Source organism: Neophocaena asiaeorientalis, unplaced genomic scaffold, assembly GCF_003031525.2.
Source record: "Neophocaena asiaeorientalis asiaeorientalis breed wild unplaced genomic scaffold, Neophocaena_asiaeorientalis_V1.1 scaffold160, whole genome shotgun sequence".
NCBI lineage: Eukaryota > Metazoa > Chordata > Mammalia > Artiodactyla > Phocoenidae > Neophocaena > Neophocaena asiaeorientalis.
The window spans coordinates 2,409,712-2,436,765 of record NW_020175675.1 but is presented as its reverse complement, the minus strand read 5'-3'; the positions used below and the strand labels follow the sequence as shown (position 1 = coordinate 2,436,765).

The window sequence follows — 27,054 nt, the reverse complement described above, 5'->3', positions numbered from 1 at the left end:
GAAAACCTAAGTCCTCTCAGATAGTGCTGTCCTCCGAATTCCTGAAAGCAGTGCATCACCAATTCCACGAATCTTATCTTGCAGTCTTCCAAACACGTCCTCTCTTCAAACAAAACCTGATCACACCACTTCTCTGCTGAAGATCCACCACTGTCCACTCTCTGATCTCAGGATAAACGTGCCCCTGTCCCCCAGCATCCACATCAGCCTCCCTCAGATCTCACTCCCACTGGGCTTTCTCTGCACAGCATCCTCGGATGCTCTCAGACCATCCAGCTCCCCTCAAGGTACCATGTGCCTTTGTTTTGTAATACTGACCACTGTTCTGACTAAATTTTAATTTACCTTTACTTAGACGTGTCTGATTATTTGATGAATTCCTGTCTACCTGAGGAGGGCCGAGATTATATCTATTCATCTCTCTCTCTTACTTTTTAAATAAACTTTTAATTTTAGAATGTATTTAGATTTACAGAAAAGTTGCAAAGATAGTACAGAGAGCTTTCATGTACCCAATGTCCAGCTTCCCCTATTATTAACATCTTACATGATTATGGTACATTTCCCACAACTAATGAACCGATAGTGACAAATTATTATTAATTAAAGCTCATACTTTATTACTTTCTTTGCATTTCCTTAGTTTTCACCTAATGTATTTTTTTTTCTGTTCCAGGACCCTAGCCAAGATACCATATTATATTTAGTTGTTATACCTCCTTAGGCACCTGTTGGCCATGACATATTCTCAGACTTTCCTTGTTTTTGATAACCTTGACAGTTTTGAGGAGTACTCGTCAAGTAGTTTGTAGAATGTGCTTCAATTGGCATTTGTCTGATGTTTTTCTCATGGTTAGACTGGTGGTTATGTGTTTTGGGGAGGAAGAACACAGAGGTAAAGTTCCCTTCTCCTTACATCTTACGAGGGTGCGTGCTATCAACATGACTTATCACCACTGATGTTAATCTTTGATCTTTGGTAAATGGGGTTTGTCAGGTTTCTCCACTCTAACATTGCTCTCCCACCCCATCCCCTTTCTATACCACCCCCTTTGGAAGGAAGAAACTGCACAGCCCACACTTAAGGAGAGGCACTTATAGATCACCATAACAAATATTTATACAATAATGAAAAAGTTTGAAATATTGTGAGAATTACCAAAATGTGATGTGGAGACATGAAGTGAGGAAATGCTGTTGAAAAATGGCACTGGTAGAGTTTTTTGACACAGTGTTGTGACAAACTTTCAATCTGTAAAAAACACAAAACCTGTGAAGCACAATAAAGGTAAGTGCAATAAAACGAGCTATGCCTGTATTTTTCCATTGTTGGACTGAATATCTTATAAGTATCAAGGAGATCAAGTTGATTGACAGCGCTGCTCAGTTCATCTACATCCATACTGATTCTCTATCTACTTCATATATCAATTACTGACAGAGGGTGATGGAAATCTCCAGTTGTAATAGTGGATTTATCTATTCTTTCGGTTTTATCAGTGTTTGTATTTTGATGCTTTTTTGTTATGTGCACACAAGTTTAAGATTGTTCTGTCTCCTTAGATAGCTGATTCCTTTATCATTACGTAACATACCTCTTTATCCCTGATAATCTTCCATTTTCTGAAGTCTGCTTTGTCTAAAATTCATATAGCTACTTCAGCATTCTTTTGATTAGTGTTAGCATGGACTATCTTCCTCCATCCCTTTACTTTTACTTTATATGGGTTTTAACATTTAAAGTGGGTTTCTTGTAGACAGTATTCAGTTGGGTCTTGGTTTTTGATCCACTCTGACAATCTCTGTACTTTAATTTGTGTGCTTAGACCATTTGCATTTAAAGTGATTACTGACTTAATTGGATTAACATCTACAATGTTTGTATCTGTTTTTTTTTTAATTCACTGCATTTGTTCTTTTTTCTCCTCTGTTTCTGCTTTCTCTGGTTTTAATCAAGCATTTTATATGATTCCATTTTATATCTTCCCAGCATATCTTTTAAAAATTTTTAGTGGTTGTCTTGTAGTTTACAATATATCAATACATTTTAAAATTTAAATTCCATTTTCAAATAATACTATACTGTTTCATATATACAGGTACCCCGTAACATAGTACTCCCAATTCCTCCATCCTGTCTTTAAGACAATACTGTCATTCATTTCATGTATCCATATGCTATAATCAACCAATACACAGTTACTTCTATTGCTTTAAACAGTTAACTTTTTGACCAATTAAGATTATGAAAAACAAAATATCTTATTTTACCTTTATTTTTCTCTTCTTTATAATGCTCTTCCTTTATTCAGAGAGATCCAAGTTTCAGACCTATATCACTTTCCTTCCACTAAAGAAGTTCTTTTAGTATTTTTTGTAGGGCCAGTCAGCCAGTGGTGAATTTTCTGTTTTTGTTTGAGAAAGTCTTTATTTCTCCTTCACTTTTGAAGGGTAAATTTATCTGGATATAAGATTCTAGGTTGTTGCTTTTATTTTTTTCCTGTCAACACTTCATATCTTTTACTACTCCAATTCTTGTTTGCATTGTTTTTGATGAGAAGTCTGCTATAATTCTTATCCTTATTCCTCTGTAGGTAAGAGTTTTGTTTTTGTTTTTTTCATCTGGGCTCTCCTAAAAGTATGTCTTTTGTATTTGAAATAATCAATACCCCACCAACCTCATTTACATGCCAAGCCACTATTCCCCTGCCCCAATCATCCCAAGGTCAGGTACCAGGCAACTAGGGACAGCCCCTATGCACCATAGCCCACTGAAATCATTCAAACTAGCCAATCCCAAGCCTACTTACCCTACCTCACCTGTTCTTTCCCATAGAAACCACAACAAAGGCTCTTGTCCACATTTTCCCCTCTCCCTCTGCCTCCTGACCAAACCTGGTGATTCCCCATGTTGCCCAGCATGGTATGCTGTGCCTGCTATTTCTAGAGATATGTGAATATAAAAACTTCTATCTTCATGACACTTATTTCTGTGTCTTTGTGTCTTACCATACCTCAGTAGAACATAACCCAGGTACCCTTAAAACAAGGTTTCTACAGGTAAAGCCCAAGAAAGTGGAGACGCTTCTGAGACTGTGACCTATTGTGACCTTCTGAGAGTTTCTCTCTCTCAAACTAGTCCACACTTGGCCTCACCAAAGTGACCATTTAAGAGTTCCTGTCTTGTTAGGGCTCCAGCAGCATCAGGCCAGGTAGCAGGTTTTGGTGTTTCTAAATACACCTGTCTCTTCCAGACTTCTAGGTGACAATCTGCCCTAAGACTTCAGTTCTCTGATAGTCTAAGAAGAATCACTGAATCACAATTAGTCCAGCTTTTTTCTTATTCTAAGAATAAAAGTGAGAACACCTATTTTAGGTTCTTTATTTGTTGAAGCTGAAACTGGAAGATGGTGTCTCTTTTCTTTCACCCTTACCTGGTATTTATCCTATTAGAGATGGCCCACAAACATCTGTCAGATGAATGAATAAATGAATGAGTAATTAGATGTGATTACTCTATAACAGATGGTCCATAAGCATCTGTCAGATGAAAGAATGAATGAATGATCCAGATGTGATTACTCCATAATCGATGGTCCATAACCACATCATACCTATGAATTTATGAATGAATGAAAGAATGATTCAGACGTGATTTTCTGGTCCATAAACATTTGTCAAATGAATAATGAATGAGTGAGTGAGTGAGATGTGATTGCAGTTTTATCCAGACAGGCGTCCCAACTGCTCATCTCAAATCTAAGGCAGCCCACAGGTGCTCCGGGGTCCTGAGTCCACTCCACACTATTTCACTCCAAATCACTAGAGAACCCAACATCCTCTGACACACAGTGTACACCCTTTCCATATTTTCTCCTCAGGAGCTCTGAGAGAGTCGTAAACTACTTTTGCCTCAAATGATTAGGTCTCTGCTTTTTCATGCAGGTCTGGAATGCAGAAGGAAAAAAAATATTTGTTTGTCACACTCCCCCAAATACAATATATTTAGAAAACCTTGATATGCCCCATTTAGATATTGACCAGTGTTATTTTCTACCTGGCTAATTAATAAACCATAATCTTGTCCCAAATTACAGAGAAGTTGTGGGCCTTATTGTCTTAATTCCCTTCTTTTTCCCTCTGCACAACCTTTAACAACATTTGAGGTCTACACCAAGAAAACTACAATAACTCTACAAAATTAAGGGCCTTGTGTTTTGACAGCAATGTTCACTTTTCACTTTCACCTGAAGAGCAAGGTCAAGCAGCATTTTCTGTGCCTTATTTTAGGCAGAACCCTCTTGTAGAGTCACAGAAAGCCTTGCATACATGGAGTGGAGAGGTGGTCTGTGACAGGCTCATGAGTTCCAGCTTAAGACAGAGTCCCTGGGTCCAAACACTGGACCTGTTGCTTTTAAGCCACGCAGCTGAGCCTCAGCTTCCCTCATTTGCAAGACGAGAATCTTGGTGAAACCCACCTCCAAGAGTAGTGTGGGGATTCCATTGCCAACCTGCGTGAAGTGCTCACAGCATGTAGCCTGGCACCTGGTATATGCCCCGGGTTGGCCATGAGGATAAGTGTCCTAGTGGCAGGCAGGGTGACGACTAAGTGCACACCCTCACTATTGGAAATGACCTCCTTACGTAGATTTTCTTATCCATTCACTCCCAGGATGGTGTGTTCATACATTCCTCTTCACCTGTCTCTGTGGTTCTGCAGCTAGGGTGATGCCATAATTACAAATGTCACCTAATGCTAATTGTGTTAGGGGGGATATCATGCCTTTTTTCAGAAAGGAACATTAAAGTGTTTAGGGGTGAAATTTTATAATATCTGTAGTTTACTTGGAATGCACTTCAGAAAAAAAATATGGAAAAATATTACCACGACTAAGTCATGAGTATACACAGGATCATTACACTCTTTTCTCCATGTGTCTGCATATGAGAAAATATTCATGATAAAAATGTAAGCTTTTTTTCATGCAAAAATATTAAAAAATGAGCATAAAACTTACGTTCCATAATATGGGCTTTAAAGACAAATTTGCAGCCTGTCCCCATCAGCCACCACTCTGACTGCACGAGGGCCCATGACTATATTCAGGTACATCAACTGCAGCCCTGGGCAACGATGATCAGTAAAGACGCTCTGTATTTTATGGATCTTAGTGGAAAAAGTGGGGATGACCACACACCCTAGACACAAACACACTCCTAGCACATAAAGTGATAGAGAGGATCAAGAATAAGGTGCAAGAAACTTTGAAAACATAGAGCCTTAAACAAAAACCACTCTCTATTATGACATCATTGAAAGTATTTTGTTCCCAGAAACCTCCAACTGCTAAAATGACCAACATTTTACCCTCCAAGGAACATATGACTCTTTATCACAAGAATCGCTTGGGTTCAACATCTCCCACCTAAAGAACAGGCTCTGCCCCACCAGAGGATGCCCTTCTCCCATTGGCTATGTGGTGCCCACCTATTTAGGCAACACCACTTTTGCTCATGCTAATTAGCATTTAATTTTATAAATTGCATCTGGACTGGAGGAACTATAAATATCTAATAAAAACCAAAGGTTTGGCCTGTTTCCAGTGGGACCTTTCGGCTGTCTTGAGTGTTGTTCAAAGAGATAGCTGGCTTCCTGGGCATGCTCCGGGTGTGGACCTGGCTCTTTACACCTGAGCTGTATGATGCAGTAAAGACCCCACTGGAGGGAAATGCCAGCCGTCGCCCTGCTGCACAGAGCAGTTTCTGCCTGACAACCTTCTCAGTCAGCCAGTGCCAATATGACCTGTGATGACCTAGGGGTCTGAATACTGGGAGCCACGAGGACTTTCTGGTGTGTGTGTATTACAGCATTTCATCACAAGCCTCCAACTGTGCAGCTGGGAGGGAACTTGCCATAAAATCAGTCCCTGGTTATGAGAAAGATATTTACTTAAAAATACTGCTATGAAAAACTATTCTTTCATAAGAAAACACTCGTGTGAGAATCAGACTCTTGTTTTGAGAACTCATTAAGGTTGTTACCAAATTTAAACAAAAATCATGTTGATGAAGTGTCAGGACTTTTAATCCTGATGATTGTGATCTGACCTCTGGACCTGTTCACCAATGTCCTCCTGGTACCAGAACAGTGCCAGGCACACAGTAGAAGCTCAAGAAGAACCTGCTAATTTACTTAACTAATACAAAATGCAAGGCAAAGAGATTTTCACTGGATTTTAAAATAGTTCTTTTCTTTCAAAGATATGTCTCATAAAAAGTCACATCTAACTGGGTTTTAAAAATCATTTCCCTGATTTGTACCAAAAAAATAATAAAATACAGTCATTTCTCATTATTTGTGATAATTATGTTTTATAATGTTGCCACAAACACTGAATTAGCAAATATTGAACCCTTGCTCCTAAGGGAAATACACAGCTAGGTTCCAAAGAGCCTAAGGTCACATTTTTGTCAACCAATCAATACATAACCTTGTTTTATGTGTGCTTCTGTTTAAAGATACCTTATTTAATATATACTGTTGATTCATTAACACTGAACTCACAGCAAAAGCTCCATAATTCATGCCTAAATGAAGCTTATCTAACACATGTATTTTACCCATAAGGTACAACACAGCCTTCCTGTGCTTAGGACACCACACAGCACTTCAGCACTGTGCCATTTTTTTTTAAATTAATTAATTAATTAATTTTTTTTTGCAGTACGCGGGCCTCTCACTGTTGTGGTCTCTCCTGTTGCGGAGCACAGGCTCCAGACGCGCAGGCTCTGCGGCCATGGCTCACGGGCCCAGCCGCTCCACGGCATGTGGGATCTTCCCAGACCTTGGCATTAACCCGTATCCCCTGCATCGGCAGGTGGACTCTCAACCACTGCGCCACCAGGGAAGCCCCAGCGCTGTGCCATTTTAAACAGCAAAATCACCAACAAAAAGCACAAAAATTAAAATGTACCACTCAACTGACCCCCAAAATGACACTGTTTACAGGATGAGCTGAAGCTAGAAGGCAAAGCTTCACCTTATTCAGCCTCAGCTAGGAACACGCATGTAGGGTGACTCAAGTAGTTTGCTGCTCTGCACATGTCCACAAAGGACTACAGAAGCAACATGGGTACTGATTTGGGGGTTACAAATAAATTTTGGTGAGTAGGTGAATTTGCAAATATGGAACCTGCAGAATGCTAAATATAAGTCTTAGATTCATTATCCATTTTGAGTGACTTCTAGAATATTCACAAGGGGCCTCAATGGTCACAAACTAGATGAAAAAATATGAGTTACTGTAAAAATCAACACAAGGGTAAAGAGATACTAACATTTGGAAATTTCACATCTCAATTCATCTCAGCTTCTGATAACCACCTTTCCCTTTATTTGCTTCACTCTCTAACAAGATGTTTCTTGGCACTCTCAAAAATGTAGGCTTTATTTACATTTACTAAAAATCAGTCCATTGCATAAGAAAAATCCGTCTGGTTTACTATCGTAGGTGTTGATATTTGCTGTAGATGAGCCGCACAGCTAACATGGCACAATCAATGCCTCGTGCACAAGGCAATACAGCAAAGTAAATAAAAGAATAAACAGACTTTGTACCTAGAGGGGCCTGCTGCTCACCAGCTCTCCAGCCTTGAGCAAGTTACTCTCCATAAAAAGGGTTCTACTTTATTTGGGATGTTCTTTCTTTAGAAGAAATAAAGGCAAAAATGGTAAACCGGCAGTGTTTGTTAATTATGAGTGTTATTGCACTTTTCTGAATTTTTTAAATGGTTATTGCGAAGAATAAATGAGGTTACATCTGATTAAGTCCTGGTGCCAGGCCTGCTCTTTCTTTCAACTTGACTGTAAACAACTTGAGAGCAGAGAAGGATATAGGCTACAGCTGTAGCTTCAACACCTGCCACCATCCCTGGCTCGTGGAAGGTGGCCAGTGAATCAACATAATGAACAGATCAAGAAACCAGCCAATAAAACGGCCCCAGTTGGCCAGGTAGATCAGAGAGGCTGGCAGAAGCAAAGAGTGCCACATGAACTTTTGTGGTCATTCTGAAGTTTTCTGTTTGTTCTTAACTGTTCCTGTAGAAACTTAGTTGTTTGACAAAAATGCCAAACACACTAAAGTTGTCCTGTATGGTGAATATCAAAATATCAGATAGCCTGGATGTTGACCGAGTAAAGATGTCACAACCCCCTTCTCTCTAAAATCACCCCCCAAAAAGAACAAGAAAGAGAAATGTCATGGAAGTAGTAGACCACTCTCACCCGGAGCAACAACCCAAGAGGAACAACAAAATGCAGCGAAGGCTTGTCCTGGGAGCACGAAGACTTTTAGGGAAGATGGTCAAGGAAGCGGAGGTGCTGCTGCAGACCTCAAAGCCTGCAGATGTGTAGCTTCTATAGAGCAGGAGGAAGCCAGCCACCGCCCAGGGGTGGAGAGGAGATTCTGAATGGCTAGCAGCCTCCATGGGAAGAAGTAAATGTTTAAGCAATTCTTCCTTCCTTTTTTTTCTTTCTTTTTCTTTCTTTCTTTCTTTCTTTCTTCCTTCCTTCCTTCTTTCTTTTCTTTCTTTCTTCCTTTCTTTCTTCCTTCCTTCCTTCCTTCCTTTCTTTCTTCCTTCCTTTCTTCCTTCCTTTCTTTCTTCCTTCCTTCCTTCCTTCTTTCCTTCTTTCTTTCTCTTTCTCTCTCTTTCTTTTCTTTCATTTCCTTCCTTTCTCTCCCTTCCTTCCTTTCCTTTCTTTCTCTTTCTTTCTCTCCTCCCCCACTCTGTCTCTCTCTCTCTCTCTCTCTCTCTCTCTCTCCCACACACACACACACACACACACACAGCATTACTTAAAATGAGGAAGATATTCTGTTAGGCTAGAACACATGCTGGGCCGCTCCCTGACATGATTCATTTCCAAGATGAGGAACCTACCCTGGATCTGTACAATTACACTAAAAGAATAAAAAGGAGAGAAGCAACAAGAGAAACAAATAGCACACAAAGAACATTGGTCAGAAAATCTTCCCAAGGGGCAGATGAAATCACAACCACACATATAGCCATGGAATCAAAGGACTTCACAGAAGAGTCACTGTTAAAAACAGTAGCTCTAAATGGAGACATGAAAGGCAGGGGATGAGACGGGAAGGCAAGAAAAGTCATGGGAAATAGGCTGGAGATCAGGGGAAAATGCAGGAAAGAAATGATGGCTATTATTTCAAACAGCAAAAAGAGAGCAGACATTAACACTGTGAAGAATGTGGTGGACAGGATGGAGTAGCCTGAGAAAAATGAAATGAAGATGAACAAAGAGTGAAAGAATTCAACAGAAAAGGACTAGAAGGACAAAGGAGATCTAAAATATGCAAGATGGACATTCCTGAAGTAGAGAATTTAAATAAAGGAGTGGAAGAGATGTTTAGAGTCATAAAGTAAATTTCCAGAAATAAAAGAGGACTTTTCTCCTGGATTCTCTTATCCAGGATCCTATAAAGGGAAGGAAAGTACTGGGCTTCAGACTTCTCCTGGGCCATGTTCCCAGCCAGCATAGAGAGGGCTGAGGTCCCCAGAGGAGGCAAGAGTGTCCAGCCCAGAGACAAAAGGTCCAGCTGGGCTAAGGGCTGGCTACAAGCAGCACAATTTCAGGACATGGACTAAGAGGACTGTGAAAAGTAGGAAGGCTTTAACGCTTCTGCCAAGAGTCCAAAGGCCAAGCAGGCCCATTACACCTCCAAGACGGCTTCAAAATCACTCCAGATGCTTCTTATCTGTGCAGACTCGGGGCCCACAGCAGCCTAGGGCTGTCTAAGTCTGAGGGCCTGGGCTGCTGCCCCAAGTGTTGGGTATGCACATAAAATCACAGAAGAGTGCTTTTAACAGCAAGTTCAATAGCAAAGCTCTAGGCCAGAGCAGTGATTCTCTACCCTGGCTGCAGTTGACAACCACCAGGGTACTTGAAGTACTGGTGAGAGGGTCCTAGCCCAAACTAACTCAGAACCTCCAGGGCTGGGGCCCCGACAGCACTAATTTTTTTTTTTTTTTTTTTTTTTAAGTTCTCCGGGTGATTCTCATGAGCAGCCAGGACTGAGAATCACTACTCTAGAATTACGGCCTCTGTATGGAAGGTTCAAATATCCAAACAGAGGTGACCACTGCAGTGAACAGCAGCACGGGTTATGGAACGGAGGAAGATGGGCAGAGTAAAAGCTTCAGTTTTACATAGAATTCTAAAGGAGAAACAGGAAAGGCATCATTCAGGAAACCACTTTCAGTTCAATAAAACCTCCTCACACACATTGATTTTGAGACGTACTTATTTTGCTAACACAGTAATTCAGGTAAAAGAATCTTGCCCGTGTTCGCCTCGCCCATCACGCATGCGTATTAGCCGGGGCGTGAAGTCAGCTTGGGAATAGCATACGTGTTGCTCCACTTCCTGATGTCGGGCTGAATCATGAAAGGAAGTTCTATAATTCGCAAACCCTTCCAACTGCTTCTCTTGTGGTGTTTTATCTCTCCTGAAACTGAGCAGCACAGGAATTCCAGAGACAGGCAAATGGCGCATCTCTCCCCCGCCACCCAGGATGAGAATGAGGCAGAGATGGAGCCTAGTGAACGGGGCAGGCGCCCAGGTGGAGTGGGTCGCCCTGCCTGCGGTGGGCCCCTCCACCTGTCGCCTCCTCATCGCAGGCTCCTCGGGTGCTGCCTCTCACAGGATGACCTGCCTCTCAGCCCACCTCACCCCTGCCACTGCCCTCGGAATTCTCAAATGCACATTCCAGAAATGAGTCTTGTTTTCTTGTATTTGCAAAAACAGAACATGGTCATGTGGTAAGCACTGCATTTTCCTCATTTTGTCTTGACGAGGAGCACACTCTCTCTTCAAATCTTCCTTTTAAAGTGGACAGAACCTTGGATTCCAAATATTTTGAGAAAATGACATTGGATTTTTTTTTTTTTTTTACTGCACAGAAATTAGTCAGTACTAAAGTTTTTTCCATTACCTCTAAATCCTCTTGAACAAAAAACTAGTTTATTCTTTCAGAAACTATACTGAACCAAAGGGTGATTAACCCCAGCCTAGTATTCTCCAAGGCTGGGTTCCAATTAGACCGCTCCAAGAAAACAACTGGGAACCATTTCCCTTCCTATGTTACTCATTAGTAACCTCTCACTTACCCAGACTGCCATGGTTTGTTTGCATGTGCGTGTGCACACACGTGTAGGTGTGTGCTGTGTATCTGTGTTGGTGGAAGCTGTTGTGGTGAGTAGGAGACTGTCACAGTGCTGAGGATGAAAGGGCCAGGCCAGATCCTGTGGACAAGACTTGGGGTCTCATCTGAAGCATGTGGGCATTCTGATGCCACCACCACTTTCCAGGGTCAGAGCCTCTTAAGGAAATGGGAGACAACCGGGGTCCACACATGGAAAAGTGTAATGATGCATTGTCCACACGCAGTAGTACCAAGGGCTAGGAAACATGGGAGGGGGTAGAAGCTTGTGTCTTCTGACTCCCCAGGAAGAATCGCGTGGGGCTCAGGTGTAACACAGAGTGGTTAATCTGTCCCAAAAGCCGTACTGCAATGATGGAGATGTTTGTTCTTTGTCCCACACAGAGCCACCAGCCACATGTGGCTAGCGGCCCCTGAAATGTGGCCATTGTGACTGAGAACTGATTTTTACATTTTATTTCAGTTTAAGTATTTGAAATGTAAATGGCCACATGTGGCTGGTGGCAATGTCCTGAACAGCACAGTTCTAGGTCCTTGCCAGGGAAGCTGGGGAGAGGCCATCTGTCCTCACTTGGGCTAGGTGTCCGAGGTGGAGCAGCAGGCAGCACCTCCCTGGGACCAACGTGATGGGATTGCAGGTCGACAAAGGGAATATTATAAATTCACCCTGAGGAACAAGCTGTATGGTCCAGACACTTCTCCCTTCCAGATGTTTCTCCTACTTGGGCCAGGCTTGGGGCTCTAGGTTTTCTTTCTATTAATGAGAGACACATTTTACTCCAAATATCTAGCTTACTGTACCCAAATCCTATGTGACATATTGAAATGTAAGGAGGGGACTTTAAGAGCACCTACACCTGCACAGTGGGCCCCATGCTGGGAGCACAGAGCTCACAAAAATGTCCACAGCATGGTCTCCAAACGGATGTTGTAAAACTATATGACAAGGGCCAAAATAATGTTACACAGCATTTTAGCACTTCAGGTGAGAGTGCTGCCAAGACCCCCTGAGCAAGGTATCCTTGTCCAATCACTGGGGACAGGAGAGCACGCTCCCTAAGGGCTGCCTGTTAAAACCCAGGAGGGTTCCCAGGTGTACCGCCAGGGAATAGACACTCATTAGCTTCAGAGTCAAATGACACTTGGGCCAGAGCCACTCTTTCTGTGACCTTCCCATAAAGTCTTCTAATATCATTTTGTCCCCAGAAGACCCCCTTTTCAATCCCCAGGTAACCAGAGGCTACGTAGCTCCTTGACTTCCTGTACCCAAATACGACTGCTCTAAAGGGCACCTCTTTGCAAGCCATTCTGATGGGCACTCTGCACAGTGGGTCTCTGGGTGCCACAACCACCCAGGGGCAGGTCTTTCTGGCCTAGTTTTGAAGATGAGGTGCAGAGCTGAAGGAGTTTCAAGGAAGGATGAATTGAGACAGGCTGGGGCCCAGGACCTGGGACCCGGGACCTGGGCCCTTTGCTGCAATGTTCACACCTGGACAAACGTCTCCTCCAGGAACAAAATACAAAGAAACTATAAGAGACTAAAAATAACCATATGCATGCGCAGTTGGGGCAAATTATGGACAAGAAGGTACAAAAAAGACCAAAAAAGCCCCAACCGCCACTTCTGAAGAGCCAGGAGCAAAAGCAGGGGTTCGGGAACAAAAGCAGGTTACTGCACATGCCCCGTGCACTCAGCACCACCAAAGGGGTGGGCAGCCCACCTAAGTCACCACTCTGGCCTGACCCCCCGGACCTACCCCTACCCTCACCCCATATAAGGAAACAGCTCACACCCCCACCTCCGGGAGCAAGCAAGGGAACCTGTTAACTTGTTCCCGCTCCCCCTTGCTGCAGCAGGGGCCCAATAAAGCCTTGCCTGAATTTCTTGTCTGGCCTCTGATCAATTTCTTTTGCTTAAGGAGGCCAAGAATCCTGGTCAGTAACAGAATCAGAGGTGTGTGCCTGGTCTGCTTCCGCCACTCACACTGCCCCCAGAGGGGCTTTCAGAACTGGACGTTTATGGGTTACAGTCGTGGTCCTAGAAGTTTTAGTACAAAATATAGATGTGGGTGCACTTGGTGAGCCCCAGGGTCTCCCCACGTGAGTGCTGCATGGTGCTCCCACGTGTGTGCTTGGACGGACAGGGTCAGTACCGGGAGGCCCAGCCACAGACTGTCCCCAAATGGCCCATAGTGGGAGCGGCCCCTCTGTCACCATCTGCTGCAGGCTTCGAGGCCCAGAAGCCACAGACACCAAGAAACCCAGGTCCTGGCTCTCCACCCACAGTGAGACTGTTCATTCACATCCTTCTCTTGAGAAAAACCATCTCACATGAAACAGGCAGTTGACAGAAAATAAGTACAGTGGACTTGGAGTCACACTAGGAACTAATCTGAGAGATGGAAATCATTCAGCTTATCTTGGGTAGAAAATGTTACTGGTGGCTTTTCTATCAGACCAGTGCGCACATTCTTTCTCTGAGAATTGTTTCAACGTGTGCTCACCTCCCACGAGTCTCACAGCAGTGTGCTGAGAACACGCTGACATCCTCCCTCAAATGCCTGCCTCTGTAACTGCCACAGGCCTCCAGACTTTATGAATCCACGTTCCCAAGAAATGGAGTGTTTACGGCATAGAAACATGTGAGTTCTCTCAGTCACTCTCCTTCTCTCAATCTTTCTCTCTCTCTCTCTCTCTCTCTCTCTGTCTCTCCCCCCCTTCCTTCCTTCCTTCTTTCCTTCCTTCCTTCCTTCTTTCTTTGCTATTACAAAATAAAATGTTGCAATGAATTACTGTATGCACATACATTTCCCGACCTTTGTTAATTTATGTGTGTAATAAAGTTCCTAAAAGTGAAATTGTTGAATCAAAACACATGTGCGCTTTACATTTCGGAAGACGTTACCCAACCGCCCTGCTGGTGCTGACCTGTGGGAGTGTCTCTTTTCCCCACACCTCACCACACAGCAAACCCTTAAATCAATGCAAGATTACACAGAGGCAAAGCATAGTTGTGTGCTTTCGGTTCATTTACATTTTGAGTTGCCTGTTCGCGTCCTTGACTGATCTTTGTATTGGAGTGTGTTTATTTTTCTCATTGATTTGAAAGAACTCACTGCATATGAAGGCTACTGGTCCTATACCACAGACCTTGAAAATAAATATATTTTATAGGTTTTTTCCCTCACTTATTTATATATATATTTTTCATTTGTATAGGGATTTGCTTACAATTTTAGAAAACCATACTTATCAACTGTTTTCTATTATGGCTCCGTGTTTCCTACCATATTTATAAAGGCCTTCACTCCACAATTATTTTAAAACTCACCTGTTTTCTTCTAGCACTTTTATGATTGCACTGTTATATTTTTATTCTTTGTTAAATTTGGAACTTATTTTGGTATACAGAGCAAAGCTTTATTTTTCCCAAATTATCAGCTGGTTTTCCCAAGACCATTAATTGATAACCCATGCTCCGTTTCCTGACTGATGGGAAAGGCCACCCTTGCTTTGCACTAATTTCCACGTGAAATTTGTGTCCGTTGCCCCACTTTCCATTGCAGTTTTGCCTTAAGATCTTATAGAATTTGCCTCTCCTCATCATTCTTATGTTTCATTTTTTTCTCTGGGTCTCATAAGTTTCTTTTCTTAAAAATAATGCTAATCTAAGGTGGAAGGACAATTGTTTCTTGAGCATTTTAATTTGCTTAGTTTTGTGTGTGGTGTCCACGTACATCATGTTCCATAACCATCTGTGCACAAAGCTCACTTAAGCTGGCTTAGAAATCTCTCCATCATGATACCGGAGAGCTCCCTTGTGCTCTCAATGGCAGCACAGCAAGGCCACTTGGGAGGAGAGACCAGGCTCCACTTAACCACCTGCTGTGGGAGGAAGTGTTTCCCCTCCAAAATTCATATGTTGAAGTCCAGACCCCCAGTACCTCAGAATGGGACTTTTCTTGGAAATAGGGTCTTTACAGGGGTAAGTTAAAATGAGGTCATTAGGGTAGGCCCTAATCCCCTATGATTGATATCGTTATAAAAAGGGTAAATTAGGACACAGACCCATGCAATAGAGGGAAGATGTGAAGATACAGAAAGAAGATGATGTCCACAAGCCAAAGACAGAGGCCTCAGGAGAAACCAACCCTGCCCACCTTGATCTCAGACTTCCAGCCTCCAGGACTGTGACATGATAAATGTCTGTGGTATTTTGTTCCAGTGACCCTAGCAAACTAATACACCATTCCTCTATTAACGGATACTGACAGTTGCCAGAGTTTTCTTAGAAGGGATAATCTAGAAAGAATATCGTGCACACATCTTTGCAGATATTGGCTCCTTCGGGGAAATCATACATGACTTTTCTATCTTCATTCTAGAAGGCATCTTTTCTTTGCAGTTGTCAAGCTGCCTTTCTTTCACTGAACCACTGAAATCCCACCTGCATCACAAGTGTTTCCACCATGAAATAGAACTACTTTTGAAATGTTCCTTTATCTCCTCCATTCCAACCTTCAGGACCCCATGTATGCACCCTCCCCAACTCTAGGGACAGTAATGTGTGCAGAGAGTAGCAATTCTGTCCTGTGTGGGGACAGCCACAGAGATGCAGGCCTGATGTGCAGACAAAGGCTTGGTGCGTCCTTTTAAACCAGCTTCTCACATTACTTTAGTGCCCTTTGGGTGGTAAATTTGAAAGTCGGCTCAATCTGTGTTGGAAGGAGATGTATGCAAAAGCATCAGATATTCTCATATTAACCTCTCATTGATTCAGGATTTTTTTGTCCAATTCCTACTGAATTTGCTTAATTTCTCAACACAAAGCTATAAAGATAATAATAAAGTTTTCTAAAACTCCTGGTAAAAGAGTGAAATCAACACGTCAAACTGGGCTTATGCCCTCCGGCTGCCTTCTCAGGCTCCTGTCTCCACTGACAGGACTTGCAATCTTCTCACCACCAGGCATGATGGCAGGTCCCTTGTTGCTCCTCATTGGAGCAGTGGATAGGAATTCTGGTTCTGGATTAGAAACACCTGGGTTTTCGGTTTCACATCACAGCACCATCACTTAGCAGCTGGATAAGTGAAAGTCACTTTACCTTTCTGGGCCTCACTGCTTACCAGCAGGTTGAATTAGACATTCTCCAAGATCCTTTCTCCCTCTAATATCTCTGGCGTCCTTAAACATGTTTCTAAGAAACTTATGATTTGGGACTAGCAATTTCCTAATAATCAGTACAGACTTGACCACTGCAGCCCTCTCCTTGGACACACTTCCTGCCTAAGCTACAGGAGGGCTGGCCCAGCTCCCAGGACAACAGTGAAGACCAAAGAAGCCCCAAGCCTGCCATTCATGCCTGCTCTAGGGAGCTCCTCTCCCTCCTCCCTGTCACTTCCTTCACAGCTATGACCATCAGCTGATTGGTGTTGCTAAAAAAAAGAAAGAAAAAAAGGAAGTGGTGGACTTCCCCTTCAAGTAAATACATCAGCTATAAATGCAGAGAAAGAAAAGAAACAGCATTGAAAACAATAACATAGAATATAAATCCATAACCGTGCTGGGGAGCAAAGGAGGCATATTACTGGTGGGCTGGAAACTACTGCTATCGTTGAAGGAAGCAAAGCAAGATGGGCTCAAACTGAAGAGGAAAACCACAGCCTAAGTACAGGCAGCTGGGGATGGCTGTGAAGAGCCAAGGGTGTGATGCCTTGGAAATGACAAAGCCTGGGTGGGATGGGGTGAGGGAGAAGCAGAGCGGAGAACAGGCAGGCAGCCAAGCTCTCTCCAACTCTTCAGCTGCCAGCACCCTTAAGAGCAACAGGAGTCCCTCTGCAGGAAAGACGTGCGTTTGGAGAGGCAGGGTATGGCCACATCCATGAAGAACAGAGAGCACCTACACCACCCCCCATTTGGTTACTGGCTCGTCCTACCCTGCTCACATCTCACCTTCCTCACATCTCATGGGGGACAGGTTACAAGAGGGCCATGCAACACACACAGCATTAAAAGACTAACTCCTAGGGCACCTCAAAAACAAGACCAGCATACATCCTAGAAGTACCAAGCACATCAGGAAAGCTAACCGCACAAAGGAAGGCACCCAATGGGCAAACAGATGAGTAGGTGCCAAAGAAGACAGAGGTCATGGAGCAAGAAGAGAACATCTACGCTGGAACCAGTAATAAAAACAAATATTAGGCAAGGGCCTAATGTATCACTTAAAAAATAAATAATTAACTACCTTCTGTGCTTGCTAAAATATAAATGACTCAATAGATGGCCTGAATAACAGGATGGACAGGGCTGAAGATCCTTCTTGAGAAAGTGATTAACCTGTCAGTTCCATGAAATGCAATGAAAAGGGTAAAACAGAGGGAAAGAATGAAAAAAAAAGTGCATTCCCTGCAGCTTTGTGTACAGTATCAAAAATTAGAAAAAAGTCCTAAATGTCTATCAATAAACAATCATTTTTCACCCTGGAATAAAGCACGATGATCACTGATAGGAAGGGCTCCCCCAATCCTGTTGATTCAAAAAAGAAAGTTGCAGGATGATATTGGTATTAAGAAGGCACACACACACACACACACACACACACACACACACACATTAAGAAAGTTGCAGGATGATATTGGTATTAAGAAGGCACACACACACACACACACACACACACACACACACACATACCACCACCACCACCACCACCACCACCACCACCACCACTACATCGTCTAAAAATACACACATATATACACATGCATGAATGCACAGGATGAAAGATTAGAAGAATATGCACCAAGTTGCCCTCCCTCAGTGGGGATGGGCTGGGGCTGAGGGTGGTGGTTAAGGAGGGCTTCAATGTCGCCTGTTATATCTGAATTCTTCAACAATGGATATGTACTTAGACATCAGTTATGCAATTTAACACTTTTCAAAAAGAAAATGATAGTTCTCCCATCTTGGGGGCCAGAGAAACTAACTTCAGAGACAGTACTTACTCATCTGTGACCTATTTGGGACTGCTCTTATTAGCCTCCAGCCAAGACTACAGGGGCAGACTCCCAGAGCCACCCACCTGGGAGAGACTGTGACAGTTGTGCCAGTTCTAACCACAGGCCAGGTATGGGCACTGCATGCATGATCTCCACCGTACATCACAGTGAAATCCTCTGTAATCCTTCCATCTACAAAAACTAAAAACAGTAGCTTGAAAACACAGTGAGATTTGAACCCAGTGGGACCTCAGCCCCCCCACTCTCAACCACTGTTGATAAAAATATTCAGTGACTGTGACTTTGAAGCATTAGGGCAATCAAGTGATTCATATACTCTTAGCATTTTGGAACTTCCCTGGTGGTGCAGTGGTTAAGAATCTGCCTGCTAATGCAGGGGACACGGGTTTGAGCCCTGGTCCGGGAAGATCCCACATGCCGGGCAGCAACTAAGCCCATGCGCCACAACTACTGAGCCTGTGCTCTAGAGCCCGTGAGCCACAACTACTGAGCCCAAGCGCCACAACTACTGAAGCTCATGCGCTCTAGGGCCCATGCTCTGCAACAAGAGAAGCCACCGCAATGAGAAGCCCGCACACTGCAATGAAGAGTAGCCCCCGCTCGCTGCAACTAGAGAGCCCGCACACAGCAACGAAGACCCAACACAGCCAAAAAATTAATTAATTAATTAATTAAAAAATACCCTTAGCATTTAAGAGGCATTCTGCCTCCACCTAAGCAAAGTCCGAGGATCTTGTAAAGGGGCAGCAGGTTACCCAGTGTTTCCCAAAGTGGACTTCGGAAGTCCTGGTCCCCAAGGTGCTCCAAGAACCAATGAATGCATCCTATGACCACAGGGGTGTAAGAGTTAAGTGACGTATGTCCTGACCATGCACAACACCTGCACAACGGCTCTGAACAAGCCCACGACAGTTACCCTGCTTACTCAACTTTATTCTGTCTCTCATTTCACTCACTTCAACAAGGAAAGCTTCCTCGGGAATACCATTTAAAATTGCACAGCACCCACTTCAGAAATCCAGGGAATCGAGGCTGGCCATCTGATTAAAGCCCTGTGGATTCCCTAGTCCCAGGAAAATACATATTCCCATCAATCAGATAATAAACCATCAGGGTCAGAGCAAATACAGAGGTGACACCGAGACTGATTTAAAACATAGCTGCTAACCGCTAAATTGGAGCTAAAAGTAATCTCTCACGAAGCATGACTCAGAATATGTCCTGACAGGAGAAATTATAAAAGTTCCAAAAGCTACAAAAAGTAATGTTATATAAATAAGCAAATATCCATAGAAATCAAAAGTTTGGGGAAAATGTTTTCAACAATTATGACAATGGATTTACAATGGATTTGAAAGCTACATGAATGTTGATAAGAGTTATGTTAAGACTCCAAAAAGTATACAGGGCAGCAACTTGCAGAAAATATATTTAGCTAACCAACTCCCCAAAATATGCTTCAGTTATTAATAGGTGTGTAGCAAGACTGAAAAGAAACCGTCAGACTGGCATAAGGAGGCAGAGGGTTCCAGAAAAAGAGAGAAATGGAACTGATAGGTTGCTTGGTATATTTGACTCAGTGGGAAACTGAGTCAAGTTGGGGGGGTGTTTAGCTTTGTGTCAGAGAGTTGGCGAGAGAATTGTAACAGGTACAGGACCAACTGAGAAAACACAAAAATGAAACAAGAGTTTACACCAGGAAAAACAACATGGAGTAAATGAAAGAAAATGGAACTATATTATATACTGTGCTCTAGCAGTAAATATAACCACAGCAAGGTAAACAAACACCAAATAGCATCTTAACCCTAAATTGTAGAAAGATTATCCTGGTTAATAAGAGTCTAGGACTGCCATGCACTTATTTCTCAGAGTAGGAAGTCAGGAGACATTGTCTAAAACTGATACATTAAAAAAAAAAAAAGCACAAGTGAACATAACATCAGGAAATAAGAAGGAAAATTCTAGAAGAAAGAGCTAAAAAGATTAAAAGATTGCTTTTGGGGAGCAGTATTAGAGCATTGGAAGGTATTCTTATAAATTGAAATTAAATAAAAAGAAAGATTAACTCTGGTCCCACCAAAAGATTTCCATGACAGCTGAACAGAAACGGATAGATTTAATAACTTGTTGGGCTGACCAACACAGCATGAAGATGTAGCAATTAAGACAAAGAGATGGAGTGGGAATGTAGGAGGTTAACTGTTGGACATTCAAATGCTCTTTGTAGCCATTCTGAGTATAACTAAACAAACCAATATTTAAATTGTGACTTTTCCTAACACTTGGCCCTTGGCCCTCTTCCTTCCTTCCACACTCCCCCCATTGACTGTATCCAGGCCTGAGCCTCACTGACCCTGACATCAGCCCTACACTCTCCTGTCAATTCTGCTGCCTGCCCAGACTCTCTTCAGATCAAAGATGTGACACTCAGCATGCCAATCGGCAAGCCCAGTGTCCTCCCACATCTGTGCTCCCCTCCAGGGCTCCAGCACAGCACTGAGGGGTACTGCCTTCTCCAGTTTCAGAAGCCAGGACTCCAGGGCCAGAGACAGGTACCCCCAGGACAGAGGATGCTGCTTACCAGATACTGTCCATCATAAAAGCTTTCAATATATCCCCCTTAGATTGAGGTGTTAACAATATTCTAAATCATCCTCACCTTCCTCTTCCCATCATCAGCCTCTGGCAGCCACCAAAACAAATACACAGTTTCCCAGAAATAAAAGAATCAAGAAAGAGTCATTTTTGAGTTGTTAAACCTACTATAATAGAAACTAAATATTCTTTCTTCTACTGGTATTTTTGGCAGTGGCTAAATTTGACTATACTTAAGATTCCAATGCAACCACCTTTCAGGATTCATAGGGCAAAACTTACATAACTCTTATTAAAGTAAAAAAAAAAAAAAATTCAAACCTACGCAGGCTAACATTTTGCCAGACAAAATTATAAGCTAGTAGAAAACTTTCCTGCTAATATAAAGTCAAAATGAATGAATAAACTTTTCCTTTAAAATCCAATCAGCCTAGTTTTTTTTTAATCTTCCTACAATTCCTCAGTTTAAAAAAACTCTCTTTTTCTGAGTGGAAAAAAAAGAAAACCCAACTTGTTCAATTCCAAGGTAGAAGAGTAAGATGGTAAGATATAATTAAGTCAGACAATTTAATTCTAATCTCTCTTTAAGACTCTGCCTTTTGATTTCAACTGCTGTAAAAGAAAAAGCAATGTTCAGTGTGCAGACATTTTTAAAAAATTTCTTACCCAAAGGCCTAAGTTCCTAATTTTCTCTCCACTCTTTTGCAGGTAAATCAATCCAGAAGTGGAAGAAAGTGTTGGGGGGCAGGGTGGTGGTAAGTTAGGGAATCGTTGGAAAAAAAATTTATTTGGTGAAAAGCTGAGAAAGCAAAAATTAGCTCAGATTGTACAAAGTACCCAGCCATTCCTTAGGTAAAGATAACAGACAGAGATAGAATGAGCTGCAAAGTGAACAGGAAACAGTATTTCTTCCAAGGCCATGCTGTAGCTGTGAAGGGTGGTAATAGCCCTTCTTTAAGTAACTACTGCCTTCTTTCTCCAGAATCAGACTGTCAGAAACTTTGCTGTTGGAAAGTCTCTCAGTAAGGATGAAACATCGTATTCTCACTTGGAGGATCTGTATTTTGATTGTTATCACTGAAAATTCAGGAAAGTCTTGCTATTTCAGGCTTCCTGGAAAGGGGGGAACTACCCATCTAATTACTGGAAAGTGTGAGTTGTTGGGCAGTAGAAATGTAATTTGCTTTCAGAAGCAATCAGTAGCTTGACAGAATCTAATACAGAATCAGTCCCATAGCCCCAACTCCAAAAACTGCTGAAAAACAAGGTTTTTTGGTGAGTTTTATAGGGAACCTCATTTAGTGACATTGACAAACGGCTATTTGTAGCCTCTCTTATTCCACTTAGTGAGACTTTTCACACTGTTTGTGCAGAAATATTAACATGTGGGATTATAGGATGCTGCCCAGGCTGTGTTGGAGTGGTGTGTAACATATGGCATCAGTATGTATGCAAACCTTTCTAAATTCTGAGAAATGCCTTTCTCAAGGCTGAAATTCAGATTCTAAATTTGAATTCTAAATTCTCAAAAATCCTGAATTCCAAAACATATCTTGGCACAAGGGTTTTGGATAATGATTATGGATATGCTATGTGCTAAGTGATGTCCTACTAAGAAGTCTTTGGTTTAATAGAGAAATCAGACCTGCACTTAGAATACTAAATATGAACCTAAAGAAGGCTAAGGTAACTTATTTCTGAAATGCAAATCTAGGGATAAAATTATCTTTCTGACAATTTCATCCCTCAGGAAAGATAAAGAGCTAAAATATACACCTCACTTTTATCCTTGGCTTAAAACATTAAAAACATTTTCGTTATTAAGATGATTTACAAAATCCTACATATTGAAGCACTCCAAATACAAAGAATATAAATGTTTCTATTTTAGCGCAAAATTTCCCTAAACAGATCAAAAGTTCAATGCAGACAGAACAAAATGATTTGATAAAATATTTTTAGTAGACAAGATTTCTCACTTAAAATACCTAATACTTTACAAGTATTTAAACCTTTTACCTCAAAGACAAACATATCCAGGCACTGTTTGGCCTTTTTTTTTTTTTTTTTTGCAGGGAGAGGGAGATGTGATATGCACATCAGTGAATTAAATTGCATTTAAGTAAAATGCCACCTGTGTAACAGCAATGAATTTGTTCTTACTAAAACAAAGAAAACAAATACTAGAATCAATTCCATTTCTTTCAGGAATTCTCCATCATCCCATGATTTTTCTTTTTTAACGTGAAAATTCAGATGTGACAATTTGAATCTCCAAGTCTTTAAATTACATCTCCAAGTCTTAATTACACACTGAAATGCCTCCAGGGTTTAAGAAAATGAACAACTCCAGTCAACAGTTTTACTTGGGTTAAACGGGAATCTTTGGCAAGTCAAGCAAACTCATTAAAATAACCTGCAATCCTGTTTCCAAAGGCCACCTGGCAGGATGGCATGGGCCTTTTGATCACCAGTCGGGAACGTCTTGGGTTAATGAGTGGGAAGACTCTGCACCGTGAATGAGATTCTCTTTCCCAAGCAACTGCACCTCAAACAGCCAAAAGACTGAAACTCTAACTTCTCCAATGATTGTCTTGCTAGTTCTTGATATTCAAACAAACCAAAAAAATATTCGCTTTTGTATCGTTATTTAGGTGGGTTTAAGGTTTTGAAGCCATACGGCCAAAAATATCTTTAACTCAAATTCACATTTTACTACACAAAACTTCACTGCTCTTCAAGTCATTCACTGGCTGATGAAGTTATTTTACCATGAAAATGTGGAAAAAAGGGCAATGATGCTACATTGTCGTAGTGGTTCAGAAACTTTCATGTTTTTATGCAACTGCTCTTTCTTTCTGTAGTAAAAGTATGAATAAAACCTTTGCAGGCATATAAACAACCCTACATTGAGTCACTTCGACAAATACAGTGGAATTTTCCAGTGCATTCTGTGAATGGCCAAACGAAAATGTGTCCTTTCCGAGACCCCGACACGGAGTTTCTTATGCCTGCGGACTCCAGCTAAGTCTCCCAGGACCCAGCCGCTTCCGCACTTCCCTGCGCTCGCGGCAGCACCTGAAGTTTTGGCTTCTCGGCACAGGCCCCCACCCACGGGCCCGGCTCCCCGTACAAAAGCTGGACCCCAAGAGGCACTAACTAGTTTTAGGAGAAAAGGTGGCACACTGACTAGTTTTCAATCGAAAAATTTTATCGAATGTTCCCTCCGATTATCAAAGCAGGAGGGCCCTAGGCGTACCCGTCTGGGTTCGCATAGGCGCACAGACCTTGCGCGGGCCAAGGAGGAAGGGCCGCATCCTCACCTCTCTCGGCGCTTTCTCCCCTTCCACGCCGCCTTCCCAAGCCTAAAGGTGCGTCCCGACTGCCCAAGCGGAGAGAGCGAGCGGCCACACCTACCTGTATCAGGTGAGGCTAGGGCGGGGCGCGGGTCTCCGGGAACCGGACTGGCGCGAACTAGGGGGCAGCTCTGGGCGCCGCGCCGAGCAGCCCCCTCCTCCTCCCTGCTCCCGCCGCCGGAGTCGCCTCAGTCGCCCAGTGCATGGCGCTTCCTCATTTTGGGCAACTTCCTTAACGCTCCCAGGCAGGCCCCGCACTTCCTCCCGGCCGCCGCACTCCACCGCCCCGGGACCGCCCCGCAGCCCTTGCGCCGCGAGCGCCCAGTGTGCCATGTGCGCCCCCAGCGCCCAGGGCAGGGCAGCGGCGGCTGGAGCGCGCCGGAACCCAGCCCGCGGGGTTGGCCTACAAGGCGGGAGGCCGGAGGGGAGAAGAGAGAGGAGCCGGGTGGGCGATCCTTGACAATTCCCGGGCGCAGAAGGCCTGGACAAGGGGGCCTCATAGCAAAAAAAGGGCGCGCGGCCAACAACAGGAGCCTCTTGCCACCTGGCCTGCCTGCTGCCTGATCCTTCCAAGGACCGACAGGCACTCAGGGGCACGCTCATTTGCTGTGCAATTGCTTGGGAAGAGAATCTTGTTCACTGTGCGGGTATTCCCAGTTACCAACCCAAGACGCTTCTGCTGACTGGTGATCAGAAGGCCCCTGTCATCCTGCCAGGTGGCTTCTGCCTTAGGTGAACATCAGATTTTATAGCGCACCTTTGGGTGAGACCAGCCTGTCCAACAAGGCAGTTTTCTGAGGGCTTTAATTACTACAAGGTTCTTGACAGTGAGTTAAACTTGCTTCCTTCTTACCCGCGAACGGTTCTGTTTCATCCTAATTAAAGTTTCATCCTTCTCCGTAGTCTTTAAAATAGTTTAAAAACACTTATGTGGTTCCCCTCGCCCCTTTTTTCTGTTAACCCTCTTTAAAATTTTCCCATAAAAGTTTCAAGCCCTTCACATTCTTGGTAACAGTGGCTAACAGTGCCTGTTTTAAAAAGCTGTACCTGAACCGAAATACAATCAATAAAATAAAATATATAGTGTGTTAGATTATAATTGCCATGGAGAAAAATAAGGTGATAGGAAGCATTTACACTCGGTTGGGGCCCCTCAGCATTTCCCACTGGGACATTCTCTTCCATTTATTTTTGCCACGAACTTTTTATTCCAAGTGAAAGATTTTTATTATGGTTATATTTGTTAACCACTGGACTTAATTTTACTGCAAATAACCAATAAAATATCCATTGTTGTCTAAACAGAGGCAGCAGATCCTCTGGCAATATTGTTGGAAATGGGCAGGAGGGTGATCTGTCTTGCTTTTACTAAGATTACAACGTTTCCTTAGGGAATGCTAGTGGGAGATGAGATGAAGTTTTGGATCCATCTCTAAGCCACCCTTTAGCATTGCTGCAGTCCTTCCCACCTTTGAGTCATCTTGAAAGTTAATTAGTATGCTTTTAATGACTTTTTTAAAAGTTAAAATCATCACACAAATGCCTAGAAAAAGAATCCTCCTAAAAGTCAACACATTTCTCCCAACCTTTCTTCCTTCACCCCATGTGCCATTTCCTTTTGCTGACTTTGCTTTTTATCTTTCATTGAAATAAATCTTAGCTGTGATTATATGCCAAGTCCTGGAAGCCCTCCTAACAAAGCCCTGCACCCAGAGGGTCTCAGGGACTCCTGACACCTTTACTTTTTAAAGTCTCCTGTTACCTGGAGGTCCTTTATTTTTATATTTCTTTGAAAATAGTAAATATATATTTTATATGTGGTTTGCTGTGTTAATTTCACCTTATGAAGTCTTTAATGTACACTTATGTTGTCTGAGTGTTACCATTGCTTCTTGCTCATGGTGCCTGGCTTCCTTGTGTATTTGGTTACATTGGATGTGAGACACGCATTGTCCTTGAAAAATTATTTGTGGAGATTAATTGAGGCCTAGGGAGAAGGTACTTTCTTTCAGAGAGAATTTGCCTTAGCTTCTGTCAGAAGCCTAGGGTGCAACTGGTGTTTGGACAATTTAAGGTAAATTCTCAGCTTTTGTGTTTTGGGACCACTTAGGTGATATGAACCTGGGCTGGAAATTTGGGCACAATTTTGGTCAGCTGGTGGTTACTGTTTCTCAAGGATTCATTTCTTATGCTCTGTGCTCTGCTCTGTGCTTCCATTCACATTTCTTTTAATCTTTGAGTCCGTGTTTTTTGTATTCCATGCTTTCACTCCCTTAGTTCACTCCATCACTTTGGTGGAACACAATCTTCAGGAGTTTCCTGAGAAGCAGAAGTAGGTATTTTTTTCCTGTACACAGATAATTTATTTTTTAAAAAACATATTAACAAGTAGATACATTACAGTTCATATGACTCCACAGGTGAATCGTGTCTTTAAAATAATTTAGGCAATCATATATTTCTAATGGCCCTAATACCCCCAATGAGAGTCCATATTTAACATCCCTATGTTAATTATCAATACCTGGGGTGGGTATGTTGCCACTGATAAGAGAAGCCATGTAGTGGTGGCCTCCAATGTGTTTAGAATTCTAGCTGACCACTAACTGGGATGTGAATCCCAGATAAGGGAAGTGGAAGTAGGTGTTTCAAAGACCTTCCATATCCCCAAAGTTTCTACCTTCAAGTTTGATTGATGGTTTAGATTGTAATTACACCTTTTTCTTCTCTCAAGATTTGGGAGAGAATTTTCAGGATTTTGTAGACTCACAAGATGTAGTTTTTGGGAGGTGGGGACATGACCTCATTGTGATACTCTCAAACTTCTGTTTTGTAGATGA

At 42.6% G+C, this 27,054-nt stretch overlaps 1 protein-coding gene across 4 annotated transcripts in view; it reads right to left on the bottom strand.

The window, feature by feature from the left end:
* The window catches only part of SYK (spleen associated tyrosine kinase), a 95,069-nt gene extending 70,607 nt beyond the window's left edge, over positions 1 to 24,462 (bottom strand). For 2 of the 4 annotated variants that reach the window (XM_024731929.1, XM_024731931.1), the window contains exon 1: positions 24,276 to 24,456. The gene's annotated coding sequence lies outside the window, so the exon portion shown is untranslated. Of the gene's footprint in view, positions 1 to 1,159; positions 1,253 to 24,275 lie in introns of all 4 variants that reach the window. The other 2 variants (XM_024731930.1, XM_024731933.1) reach the window with 2 other exon arrangements.
* Positions 24,463 to 27,054: the final 2,592 nt, after the last annotated feature.